The sequence below is a fragment of the Zeugodacus cucurbitae genome, chromosome 4, assembly GCF_028554725.1.
Source record: "Zeugodacus cucurbitae isolate PBARC_wt_2022May chromosome 4, idZeuCucr1.2, whole genome shotgun sequence".
In the NCBI taxonomy this organism is placed as follows: Eukaryota; Metazoa; Arthropoda; class Insecta; order Diptera; family Tephritidae; genus Zeugodacus; species Zeugodacus cucurbitae.
In genome coordinates, this window is record NC_071669.1 from 10,875,703 (window position 1) to 10,890,138 (window position 14,436).

Below are 14,436 nucleotides of genomic sequence, written 5' to 3' on the forward strand. Positions count from 1 at the left end.
ATAAAATAAAATAAAAATAAAATAAAAACAAAAATAAAAATAAAATAGAAATAAAATAAAGTACAAGAAAGTAAAATAATATAAAATAAAATAAAATAAAATAAAATAAAATAAAATATAATAAAATAAAATAAAATAAAATATAAAATAAAATAAAATAAATAAAATAAAATAAAATATAAATAAAATAAAATAAAATAAAATATAAAGAAAATAAAATAAAATAAAATAAAATATAAAATAAAATAAAATAAAAATAAAATAAAATAAAATAAAATAAAATAAAATAAAATAAAATAGAAATAAAATAAAGTAAAATAAAATAAAATAGAAATAAAATAAAATAAAGTACAAGAAAGTAAAATAATATAAAATAAAATAAAATAAAATAGAAATAAAATAAAATAAAATAAAAATAAAAATAAAATAAAATATAAATAAAATAAAATAAAATAAAATATAAAATAAAATAAAATAAAATAAAAATAAAATAAAAACAAAAATAAAAATAAAATAGAAATAAAATAAAGTACAAGAAAGTAAAATAATATAAAATAAAATAAAATAAAATATAAAGAAAATAAAATAAAATAAAAATAAAATAAAATAAAATAAAATAAAATAAAATAAAATAAAATAATGTAAAATAAAATAAAATAAAATAAAATAAAATAAAAATAAAATAAAATAAAAAAATAAAATAAAAATAAAATAAAATAAAATAGAAATAAAATTAAATAAAATAAAATAAAATAAAATAAAATAAAAATAAAATAAAATAGAAATAAAATTAAATTAAATAAAATTAAATTAAATTAAAAAATAAAATAAAAATAATTGAAAATAAACAAACAATTTTTTTAATCAAAACTTTGTTTTCTAAAAATTTAAAATTTAAATTAAAAAATGCAATAAATCATAAATTCCTAAAATCAATCTACATGTATACATACATGTGTTTAAATACTAACCCTTTGCCAAAAACACACAAAAAAATATGTAAAATATAAACTCCTTAAGGTCATTTGTGCAGACAAGACCATTCAACGCTGTCATGTTATTTTAAATAAATCAAAATCCATAGCTACAACCCAAAATGAGTTTAGCACTGCATTTGCACGTGCGTCGATGATATTTTGGGTCGGTCGGACGTGGCGTATGAGTAATGGCTGGCATTCACAGGTGAAATGGCGCTGGGCAAATAACAAACGGATATATACATACATATCTAAATGTGTATAAATACATACATATGTATACGTACAAATTCTAATGCACAAATTGTAATGCACACTGTTTGCGCAACTTTTATGCAACAAAATCTCACATTTGTTTTTGTCGAAATTTTTAACTTTCCGTTGACCTTCGGAGTATAACTTATGGTGTGGCACATTTTTGCAGCGCGACTGCAGGGTGCCATGTCTTCAATGTCATAGTTATACATACATATATAAGAGAGAGTGTTGTGTCGAATCGATATTTAGGTTTTTAGAACGGAAAACGTACATATATCTTATTGTTGAGCAAACTGTGTGGATGGTGTATGACGGCGTTAAAAAAAATATTTCGAAACATAATAAATCGCACTGCACAAATACTGCGGCGGACAAGTGTGAGGTGATGCAATATAAATATAATAAAATTTGTTCTAGTGTCTACATTTGATAAATTTAAGCAAGTTCAATAAATGGGGTCTTTATCGATTGGGGACCTTACTGAAATATTCAGAATTCGTCCGTATAAAAGAAAGAAAGAACTTTGGTCTGGAAGTAAGCAATCAAATTAACATTTAAGCAGAAAACTGGTAAACAATACCTCACTACTACTACTTTAACTTTCCGTGGTATTCACATACGGCTCTTGAACCGGAAATTAGCCTAAGAAGACTGGATTATTGGCATTAAGAGGCTTGATAATAACATATCTCAACTTTAGCAGGTTTATGTATTTACTTCTGGCCCACTACATATAATAATCGACTATACCGCAGCGTATGAAAAAATTGAAGTATAAGAGTCACCCATGAAGAAAGAAGCAATAAAAAACAAGTAAGGAAGGGCTAAGTTCGGGTGTAACCGAACATTTTCTACTCTCGCAATTTATTTATTTAACTTTATTTATATTATATAATACACAATTTGACCCACATATTCGTCATATATATTGTATAAAGTCCATTGAAAGTTGGAAACCATAATATTAGGTTAGAAGCACCGAGGTCCTCGTGTTCGATATATGGGGCCTTGAAAACCTATGGTTCGATTTTGGCGATTGTTAGAATGGGGCTGCCATACTATAAACGTAGTTTTTGTGCAAAGTTCTGCATCGATATCTTCACTAGTGCTTACTTTATATATTGTAAAGTAAACGATTCAGATTGTCTTCAAATTTCTGGTATATAGGAAGTAGGCGTGGTTGTGAAGCGATTTGGCCTATTTTCACAACATATCATTGGGATGTAAGGAAACTATTACAAACCAAGTTTCATTGAAATCGGTCGAGTAGTTCCTGAGATATGGTTTTTGACCCATAAGTTGGCGACGTCACGCCCTTTTTTCAGTTTGTAAAAAAATCTGAGTGCAGCTTCTATCTGCCATTGCTTATGTGAAATTTAGTGTTTCTGACGTTTTTCGTTAGTGAGTTAACCCACTTTTAGTAATTTTCAACTTAACTTTTGTATGGGAGGTGGGCGTGGTTACTATACGAGTTCTTTCATTTTTGACTGTATTAAGAAGTGGCTAAAAAAAGCGACTGCCGAAAGTGTGGTTTATATAGCTATATTGGTTTCCGAGATATGTACAAAAAACATAACGGGTGATTTTTTTGAGGTTAGGATTTTCATGCATTAGTATTTGACAGATCACGTGGGATTTCAGACATGGTGTCAAAGAGAAAGATGCTCAGTATGCTTTGACATTTCATCATGAATAGACTTACTAACGAGCAACGCTTGCAAATCATTGAATTTTATTACCAAAATCAGTGTTCGGTTCGAAATGTGTTTCGTTTTCAAATTTTGTTCAGCGATGAGGCTCATTTCTGGTTGAATGGCTACGTAAATAAGCAAAATTGCCGCATTTGGGGTGAAGAGCAACCAGAAGCCGTTCAAGAACTGCCCATGCATCCCGAAAAATGCACTGTTTGGTGTGGTTTGTACGCTGGTGGAATCATTGGACCGTATTTTTTCAAAGATGCTGTTGGACGCAACGTTACGGTGAATGGCGATCGCTATCGTTCGATGCTAACAAACTTTTTGTTGCCAAAAATGGAAGAACTGAACTTGGTTGACATGTGGTTTCAACAAGATGGCGCTACATGCCACACAGCTCGCGATTCTATGGCCATTTTGAGGGAAAACTTCGGAGAACAATTCATCTCAAGAAATGGACCCGTAAGTTGGCCACCAAGATCATGCGATTTAACGCCTTTAGACTATTTTTTGTGGGGCTACGTCAAGTCTAAAGTCTACAGAAATAAGCCAGCAACTATTCCAGCTTTGGAAGACAACATTTCCGAAGAAATTCGGGCTATTCCGGCCGAAATGCTCGAAAAAGTTGCCCAAAATTGGACTTTCCGAATGGACCACCTAAGACGCAGCCGCGGTCAACATTTAAATGAAATTATCTTCAAAAAGTAAATGTCATGAACCAATCTAACGTTTCAAATAAAGAACCGATGAGATTTTGCAAATTTTATGCGTTTTTTTTTTTTAAAAAGTTATCAAGCTCTTAAAAAATCACCCTTTATTTGGGACCGGGGCCACGCACACCTCCCCAAAAAAATTACATCCAACTATGCCCCTTCATAATGCGATCTTTCATACCAAATTTTATTTCCATAGCTTTATTTATGATTTAGTTATGGCACTTTATGTGTTTTCGGTTTTCGCCATTTTGTGGGCGTGGCAGTGGTCCGATTTTGCTCATTTCCGATTTTTGCACAGACGGACGGACAGACAGACATTCGGATTTGAACGCCACTCTTCACCCTGATCACTTTGGTATATATAACCCTTTATCTAACTCGTTTAGTTTTGGGTGTTACAAACAACCGTTATGTGGACAAAACTATAATACTCTCTAGCAACTTTGCTGCGAGAGTATAAAAATGATATCGGATTTAAAATAGTCCCCATCAAAAAAAAACCTTCCCAAACTCAATTTTTGGGATTGCCTCTGGTTCTTTCACCGATGTCTCGGATCGGAGATAGGAAAAAAATGTAACAATGTTTGTCTTTTGAAACTCACGAAATTTTAAAATTCCCGTTATTTTTTGAACACACCTCGTATAAAAGAAAAAATGCTTTGGTTTGATAGTATGAAACTATATTTATGATGTTATAATTTCACACACAAATTACACTTGATTGCTGGTACAAAAATACCATTTATAGCATGTATTCAAATAAAAATGTAATATAGCACTAATTTTCAAAACAAAAAAAATGCAAAACAAATGAAGAAAAACTAACAAATGATATAACAAAGTGAAACCAAAAATGCAGGCAATCACCAGTTAGCCTATATGGAACGCCAAAGTGTGCTTTGCAGCAGAAAACCAACAACAATAAAAAAATTGGAATCTCAGCGTAAAATGTGTAAAAGTAAATTTTTATTTGCGCAGTAAACTTGAAATAAATTGCAATTCGAGCAAAAATAAAAAACCAAGCGAAATACCATACCACGCACTCAAAGGGTAGGAAAGTATTTGCGTAACAAATCAAAAAAGTTGCAAAAAAAAATAAAATAAAATAAAATAAAATAAAGCACAAAAAGCAGCTGCAGAGTTTAAGTGTGGCTTATATGGACAGCTACATGCTTGCATATAGCGTAGAGGAATTGCAAATATTTGGAAACATTGAACGCGTTGGTGTAAGCTTTGAGCGCTTGCAACATTTTACGAATATATATTCGTATTTGTGTTCGTGTGTGTGTGAGAGTGTTTGCTTTGTTGCGCGCGTGCGAATATTTGCTTAAGTGTGTCGAAATCGATGCGAAATTCACTTTCATTTAAAATTGTACTTGCACTAGCATTCCAGCTTTACTTAGTTGAGTTGAGTGCGATTTTGCATCAAAGCTTTGCCGACTAACCGTAAAATGTGAGCCTACGGTCATGGCTTTGACCATGTGGAAGATATGTATGTATGTATGTATACACCCTCATAGTGAGTGCTTCAATGTTGCAAGCTTGTTGCAACTTGTGTGCATTTAGTGGCAAAGTGTTGTTGTTGTTGTTGTAAGTGCATTAAAGCGCCTACTCTACTCTACTCCATATACATATGCCAGATTCATCTCTAGGTAAACTGCCCACACAAATGTGCGTTTATTACAATTACACACACTGAGGCACTTTCGCCTGCATTTGGCAACTTATAAATACTCAAAAATAGTTTTGTGGTTAACTGTAATAATTTTTTTCTTCAATACACGTATATTCATACTTTGATGTGCATATAACGAAAAAAAATTAAAAATAAAAATAAATAAATCCACAATATTTTGTCTTTATTTGCATTGTATGCAATATGCAAATATTCGAAAATACTCTATTTGCAGCTCATACCAATGATACTGCAATATAAATTCCGAATATCACAATTAGTGGTAACTCAGGCTCATGACAAATACCTATATGAATACATACATACATACACATATATGCTTATCTATTTTATAGGCGAAACAAAAATACCAAATCTTTATTGTTTGCAAAAACATTTCCACAATACAAATATTTGCCCAATATTGTGCTGTCAATAATTTTAATAGTGTATTTGTAGAGAGAAAATTCCTACCAAATTATGGAATTCGAGCAAATATCGAATTCGATATTTTTCCAAAAAATTTTATTTTTATTTTTATTCTTATTTGTATTTATCCAAACAATTCGGTGAAAATGGGTATTTGCAGTTATTGAAGAACGATTAGAAGGTATACAACAACATACTTGCACACAAGGCTATGTACTAATATGTGAAGGTGGACTTATATAAATATTTGAAAACGGTATAAAATATTCGTAACAAAAAAATTTCTTGATTACTACTTGGAAATTTTCACCAAACATTTTTTTTTTCGCAATTTATCTGAAAAAGATCAGATTTAATGAGAAATTAAGCATCAAATTCTCTTTATCCATATTTTGAGCCATAATATAACGAGGTTGAGGCAGCGTGAAAAGGAGAGAGAGAAAGATGAACGAAGAGATATAGAGAGTAAGAAAGGAATAAAGGAATAAAGAGAGCAAAAAAGAGAGAGAGAGAGAGAGAGAGAGACAGAAAAGCATGAATCAGATAGGAAGGCACAAAGAGATACAGAATCAGGAAGAGATATAGAGAGATAGAAAGAAAGAGATAGAGAGAAAAGTGCTGAACACAAAGACGACGACACGACACGACGTAGCGACGGCTGATCACAAATGTCGCTTTGAAGCCAGCGTCTTGAACATTTTGAAGACGGCTGCGACATATCAAAAAGCAATTTCATTGTTGCCATACTAACATCTATCACTTCAATAAAATTTATATATTTAGTTTAAAGTGAAATTATTTACGTAAAAAATGTAAAAATGGTCGATTTATTTGTTTTAAATAATCGATTGTTATTATAAATGATATATCAAAGCTATTTTACGTTTCTGCTGGCAAAATAACGTCATACTTGTGAGAACTTTGAATAATTTTACATTTCACATGTTAGTGGCAGCATTGTTGTCGGCAAAATTAGAAACATTTCTAATTTGGCGACAGCGAAGACTTCAACCCTTTTGTGGATGAAGATGGAGGAAATAGAGATGCAAAAAGAGATAGAGAGGTAGAAAGAGATATAGAGAGAAAAAATAGATAAAGATAGGATAAAAGAAAAAAAAAGATAAGGATGGGCACAAGCGGAACTTGAGTTAAGACAAGCAAATATCTCTCAACTTTTGACGCATGAGGTCTTCATAAAAACTCAAAACTCCAACTACCAAATCCACATGAAAATACAGTGGAACTTCCATAACTCGAACTTCTATAAGTCGAAGATCTCCATAACTCGATGTCTTGAATTGGCAATAGAAGTCAAATTGCATACAAATTACCTTCCGTAACTCGGAAGTCTGTCTAACTCGAAGTTTTTTTTTTTTGTGGATTATGGTGATTCGAGTTATGAAAGAACCACTGTAAAAACCTCGACTTCAACTGCTGTCGACTGTTTATAAAGACTGTTAATAACTTTCTTTCTACTAAGCCTAAGGTCAGGCTCTACGCTCCAACAGGAGTTAAAAGAAATTATATATAAATAATACTAAGACCTACATTTTCTTCCTGCCGAAAGGTTTCCTCTCTAGAGTCCAAAGCAATTTCTCTCTTTCGATGAGAAAACCGATCATAGTGGAGGATGTGGCATCAAAGAGCAATAATTATTATTCTTTACCAAAAACGGATGACAATGCTCGAAAGTCCTTCTCGCCCTCAAACAAAAATTACGCTTTAGAATACTCTTATCATTCACGTCCGATTATACGGCACAGAAACAAGGACGACAACAAACCGAGATGAGAAAGCACTTGAAGCATTCGAGAGAACTATTATCCTCAAGATCTTTGGAGCTGTCCGCGTAAGCGAGGAGTACCGAAGTAGATGGAACCATGGAATGTATGTGCACTACGGCGACATGGATATAGCTAAGCGCATAAAAATCTAACAAATGCGCCGGCTGGGCCATATCATACGCATGGAAGATCATGTTCCAGCGAAAAGCTCCTTCGATTCGAGAGACTTTGGTTGACAACAGAAACAAGGACGAGCATTCATCCAATGGAAGGGCCTAGTGCATAGGAAACAACTGGCATGTCTTCGCAAACGATATAGGTAACTAGCGAAGTTTTGAGTTCTCGGCCCAGACCGACGCACGGTTGGAGTGCCTAAGGAGATGAAGAAGTCGACTAAACTATCGAACTGTCTCGCCTCTGTGCCGACTGATCCTTCATTACAAAATTTTCCAGCGCGTGGAAGTCCTTAAAAAAAAGAAAAAATATAAAAAAATGCTAAGAGATGAATCCTGTGTCTAAAATCACTCGCAAAAGGAATCGACGTAAATTAGGAGTTTCATGAAAACTGTGTACTTAGTATGGTCTATTAGAAATATGAACCTCAACACTTCAAGCGAATGTTATTTGATGTCAAGAACAGCTGGTCCAGGGTTTTGAAAACCGCAACTAGTGACCTTAATTGTCCTTAAAAAGGCTCTTTAGTCGAACAAAGCTCAAGCTCATGGTTCAACTCAGTAACTTCTACAATAATCAGGGTCTAATATAAAGGAAATTAGATCACTGGATCTCTTTTAACTTCAATTTCAGCAAACACTTGTTCTACACGCTTTAATTAAATTCCGTTGAAATGGAGGAAAAAACCAGAGTGACCACATAAAGTTTGAGTGTGTGAAAGTTGGCCAAAGCCAAAAATTCTGCAAACACATAAAACCGCTAACACATCAAACAAATATAACAAGCGAACGCGGCAGACAAGCGCAAAAGTAACATAAGTTTAGCAGGAAGCAACAACAGACAACAAATAGTAACAACAAAAAGCTATAAATGAAGCATATGCAGAGGGGCATAGTAGAAAGCGCGGCGGAATCACCTGGCAAACCGATTGCCAACAACTTTTAACCGCACACCAACACACACACACACACATGCGGGGCACTAAATTCAAAGACGCACAGGAGAGAGAGGTGGAGAGAGAGAGAGAGAGAGGAGCAGCAATGAAAACTTGCCATTGCACTTTTGTATAGCGTTTGTCTGTCTGTCTGTCTCTTCGTCCCGACTGCCCGCTATTATGCTTTGCGCGTCTATGTGTCTATCTATTTGCTGATATTTGCAGTAGCAGCGATTCAACAGCTGTGCCCCTTAGTTGCATGCAACACATTTTATTCAGCTCACTAACAGCACAACACCAACAACAAACAACAGCAACAACAAGCAATAAAAGCTTTCCAATATTTGTGTCTTTTTAGTCCCTTTTCTTGTTGCTTCAGCAGTGTGTGGTGGCAGCTGCTGCTGTTGGCAAATAAATAAATATTTTGGCAATGCCAGAGCACAACAATATGCTGCCAGTGCATGGTGCTATTTGCAAGTGAAAGCAAATATACCAAACATGCATTTGTTGTTGTTGTTGTTAGTATACGCATATATTTGTGTTTTACATTTCATGCGCAACTATTTTAATAGTTTTTTTTTTATTATTATTGTTGTTGCTGCCACTCCGGCTGGCTGGCATTGTATTATTGCATTGGCAAACATTTTATTTGCGTATTTGCTGTGCATGCAGGCGGCTGTGAGATGTGTATCTAGATGTATATACATACATACATATATGTTATGCTGATAACTGTTTGGCTTCCATTTAGTGAAATATAACTGTGTACACACATGCAGAATAGTATCAAAATGTGCCATGCATGAGGGTATATATATCTCTATTACGACTGCATGCAGTTATGCAAATTACTTGTGTTTGTTCTACTTTAGTAGCAACATTTGTACAGGGTGACACAAATAGAAATTGTTTATGGAATTAATATTTTTAGTAAAAAGTGTTGAAAATAATATAATAAGCAAGCTACTGCCTGCTCCTCCTGGTCGCCTGGTAGAAATCAGGGATTTTCGCACCCAAATTGAAATACATTTTTTTGGAGCGGCGCCGGCAGGGGAGTAGAAGGATGTGCAAGGGCACATCTAGCAACCGGAAGCTAGATTTGGCGGGACCGTAACCGGAAACGAAGGTTTACGATATATTATTTCCGGTTCCGATGTGAGCAGGAAGTGGGAAACCGGAAATGAAAGTTTACGGTCCTCCATTTCCGGTTCATCTGAAAACAGGAAGTAGGAACCGAAACCAAAAACATTTTCTCCGGAATCGACGAAAACTGAGTTCCTTTATATCCGGTTCCGTTATGAAGTGAGGAGAGTACAATTTCTCGAAACCGGAAACAGTTTGAACCGGGACCGTTATGTACCAGAAGCGGGAACCGGAAATAGTTTACTCAGAACCGGAAGTGAGAAGTTCCCGAACCGGTTTATACGGAACGTTAGTTTTTATTAAAAATACTATTTTCTATAATCACTATAAAGAAGATATGTTCTATAACTAACTTCTAAAGCTCTTCAACAGCTTTGCTTTCGAAGATGAGCGAAATCGGACCACTGCCACGCCCACACAATGGCGAAACCAGAAAACACCTAAAGTGTCATAACTAAGCTTTAAAAATAAAATTTGGTATAAAGGATCATACTATGAATAAGCATATTTGGATGTAAATTTTTTTGGGGAAGTGGGCGTGGTCCCTCCCCCTACTCAGTTTTTTGTACATATCTCGTAAAATACTCATGTTATGTCACGTAATCTCTCTTGAGTCGTTTTTTCATGTACTACCTACAGTCCAAAAATGGAGGTAATCGGTTTATTACCACGCCCACCTCCCATACAAAATATGGAAAAACGCCAGAAACCTCAAATTTCAATGCAAAGATGGTACTCAAATTGGTATACAAAATTTTAAATTGGCGTGGCTCCGCCCACTTATGATTTAAAAACCATATCTCCGAAACTACTCGACCAATTTCAATGAAATTTGATTCATAACAATTTTCTGGCATCCCATTGATATGTTTTCAAAATGGGCCACAACCACGCCTACTTTCCATATACCAGAACTTTGAAGTCTATCTGAATCGTTTACTTTACAATATATAAAGTAAGCACTAGTGAAGATATCGCTTCAGTTTTCAGTAAATTATAATATTCAATTATTTTAGGCTATATTATTTATTGTACTTGAATTAGGACAACGCGCCACAAATCTATACAAAATATTTAATTTTATTCCCTTAAATGCATGCCTACCTTTCGCTAATTAAAGTATTTGAAGCTCTATATTGCGCAAAGTAAGTTGGACATGGCGTATACGCAACATTTGATTATTCAATAGAAATGTGTATGATTGCCAGCGCAACAAAAACTAATGTCAGCAGGCATATCAAAAGCCGAACGTTCATGAAAACATAATCAAAAAAAATATTTCTAATTAATGTCTGCAAAGCTCTAAATTGAACGAAGTGTGTTGGACATGGCGTATACGTAACATTTGTATGTTCATAATATGAACTTCATATGAAATGTGTCGCTTATCTAAAAGTAACATTAAACTACTATTCAATATAACATATATTCGTGAAAATATTAAGAAATATTTGAATTTTAAATAATATAAAAGTAAAAGCAAAATGTGTTGCTAAATAATAACAATATTACGTTGATTGAGTTAAAGATCAACAGAATCTGAAAATTAAACTTTTTTGCCATTGAACTATGTAAATATGGCACTTTAAATTTTAATAAATCTTTCGAAATATTTTTCTAGCGAAATTTTTATATACAACTGCATTCAACTTGAATTACTAGTGACTAGAGTCTTTCACTTTCCGTTTATCTATTGTTCTCCACACCATGCAACCACCAGCTAGCACCCACACCGATCACGCTAAATATTTCATACACACTACTTTCGTATATACACACACAGCCAAATTATTTGTCGCTTTGAGTTATGGCAGCCGGTGCATATTTATGGCATTTCTAATGCACTGCGACACACGGACGGCTTTTTGTGGCAAGCGGTTTTTATTCTCATCACCGAATGCATACTAAGTATGTATGTATTGTTGGAGTTGTTGTTTTCCTTTTACCTGTTTCCCAACCATTTGCCCTTTCTTTGTGTGCTTTATGATGGTAGTGCATTTTTTATACTCGTTTGCATAGTTTATAGCTGGCAAACATTTGTCATCAGTTTTCTAGGGAGTCGAGTTGAAAAAAAGTTTTATGGGAGAGAAATGCTCTATGTACTCGTATATGTATATGTATGTCACAGTTAGAAGAAGGAAAATAGTTTTGCAGGTGAATGCAATTTAAATATAGCGTTAGCAGTGTAGAAATGTATAGTAGGGTGTGATTTTATTTATTTTTTATTTTGTTTTAGCTAAAAATTAAACAGGAGAAAAATCAGTAAGTTCCTGCTATGTTTAGAGGCGCCTCCATCGACATTAAGTTTGTTTGTTTTGTGTTTCGCAGCAACCTACTACCTGCTCCTCGTCGCCTGGTAGAAATTCAGGCACATGTAGCTACCGGAAGTGAGATTTGACAGGGCCGGCAACGAAAATTACCATAAATTTATATATATTTCCGGTTCCGAATTGTGAAAGTGGAAACCCTGAACCGGAAATAGTTTTTTTCTTAACCGGAAATGTTATGTTACAGTTCTTCCGATTCATATTAGAACCAGAAGTGGATTTCCCGAAACTGATGGAAACCGGAAATTGAGTTATTTCCTTAATTTTCCGGTTCCGATTCATAATAGAACCGGAACCATCTATTGTATGTTCTTCCGATTCATATTAGAACCGGAAGTGAATTTTCCGAAACTGATGGAAACCGGAAATTGAGAACACATTCCTTTATTTTCCGGTTCCGATTCATATTAGAACCATCTATTGTATGTTCTTCCGATTCATATTAGAACCGGAAGTGAACATTCCGGAACTGGCAGAAACCGGCAAATGAGTCCACGTTCCTTTCTTTTACGGTTCCGAATCATATTAGAACCGGAAGTAGGGAGTCGAGACCGTTTATCTATTGTAATAGAAGACGGTGTAAATCGGAAATGTTCCTTTATTTCAAGTTCTATAATTCTAGAAGCAGAAACCTGGAACCGGAAGTGAAATTTTATAGTTCTTCATTTCAGTTATGAGAACCGGAAGCGGAAATATTTGGAGCGAATTCCGAAAACTAGTATGACGTTCCTTTATTGCCGGTTCCGTTATGAACCGGAAGTGGGAATAGTTTACCCAGAACCGGAAATTGTCGAACCAAAAGTGGAAAACCGGAAACAGTTTGTACGGAAACGTTAATTTTTATTAAACTTCCTTTGTCTAAAGAGCACTCTATATACTATAAACTTGTTCCGAACTCTTTTGCGTCCCCACAACATTCAAAAATCAAAATTCAACATTTTATAGCAAAAATATTTATCAATAATTTTTTTGTTCCCTCATTGAGCCCACATGTATGTAGAAATAGCCAATTTTCGGTCTATTATTGAGCGCTCTCATTATTTATTTCCAGCAAAAACACTAACTAGAACTAGAAATTACAAAAAGAGTTAAAACAAATACACTTAAAACAGGTGAAACAGATCAACAACCTCGTGGACAACGCTGCGTATGAGTAACTTTTTTTATTATCCAAACACAGCAGTTGAAGAATGACACGCCGAAAACAACATGCAAACATAGACTTATGTAGGTATATAAAATATATGTAAGCAATTTGAAAAAAAAAAACAGCGAACGTGACAAAAACAATAAAACTAAAAAAACAACAACAAAAACTAAGCAATCTTCAGAATTTTTGCTATTTCCTTTATTTTCTACCGGCAACCAAAAAAAAAGCAAGCAAACAAAAGAAATTTATGCACTCACTTATATGAAGTGGCAGCATGAACCACTGCCGCTACTGTTGGTACTAGAGCAACAACAACAACCGCTGCCTGAGCGTGCCACACGCGTTACAATAAATGCTGCTAATGCAACACCGAGTGCACACACATACCTACAAACGCTATTGTATGTGTGTGTGTATGTGTGTATGTACCAGCTGACATAAATGTGTGTGAAGTAGTTTGAACTTTTGTGCATTTGTGGCAGTGAAAAAATGTTGGCTGACACGCACGAGTTCACAAGCACACTTTGATACTCACACTGCCAACGTGTGGCACGAGCTCGTGCTGCATAAATGTGCTGAGCGTTGGTGTGTGTCAGGCAATAAAACGATAACAAACAATGGCTGAAGTGCATGAGCAATGTTCGCAGCGGAAAAAGCTAGTAGGCGGGGTATAACAATAGTGAAAAATGCACTAAAAAGCGCTTATAAAATACAATAAAAATTGCTTTGAGTGCAAAATGTTTGCGTGTTCATTGTTACAACGGCACCAACAAACAAGCAAACAAACACATATTTATGTATTTTTCTAAATTTATTTCTTTTTTTCAATATTTTATATACTCGCCACACCCAACAGCTTGAGCGCCTGCAAGACCTAACTCAACTCAAAAAAGGAAAAAAAATCTGTGCAACATGTTGCAAGCAAAATATTTGTCGTCGGTCGCCTTTTGGCTTCACTGCAATTCACGCTGTCTCTGCAGGCGAGTTGAGTGTGCGAGGGATAGAGGGTGCTCCGCGACCTTTTACATTTAATTTGCTACTTCTTGGTTTTTTGTGTGTGCTCACTTTTTTCACAATAATTCACTCACTCTTTGCCACTTTATCTTCAACTTTCGTATTTTTGTTGTTGTTGTTGTTGTTTTTTATAGTAGTTGAGCTGCTACACCCTACGCTAT

General features: G+C 34.4%; 1 protein-coding gene and 1 long non-coding RNA gene across 3 annotated transcripts in view; one reads left to right on the forward strand and one right to left on the reverse strand.

The window, feature by feature from the left end:
* Nucleotides 1-14,436, forward strand: part of LOC105209366 (mucin-2) — a 273,739-nt gene that overhangs the window by 238,881 nt on the left and 20,422 nt on the right. The window lies entirely within an intron of this gene.
* Nucleotides 1-14,436, reverse strand: part of LOC128921605 (uncharacterized) — a 118,663-nt gene that overhangs the window by 100,913 nt on the left and 3,314 nt on the right. The gene's annotated exons all lie outside the window — the stretch shown is intronic.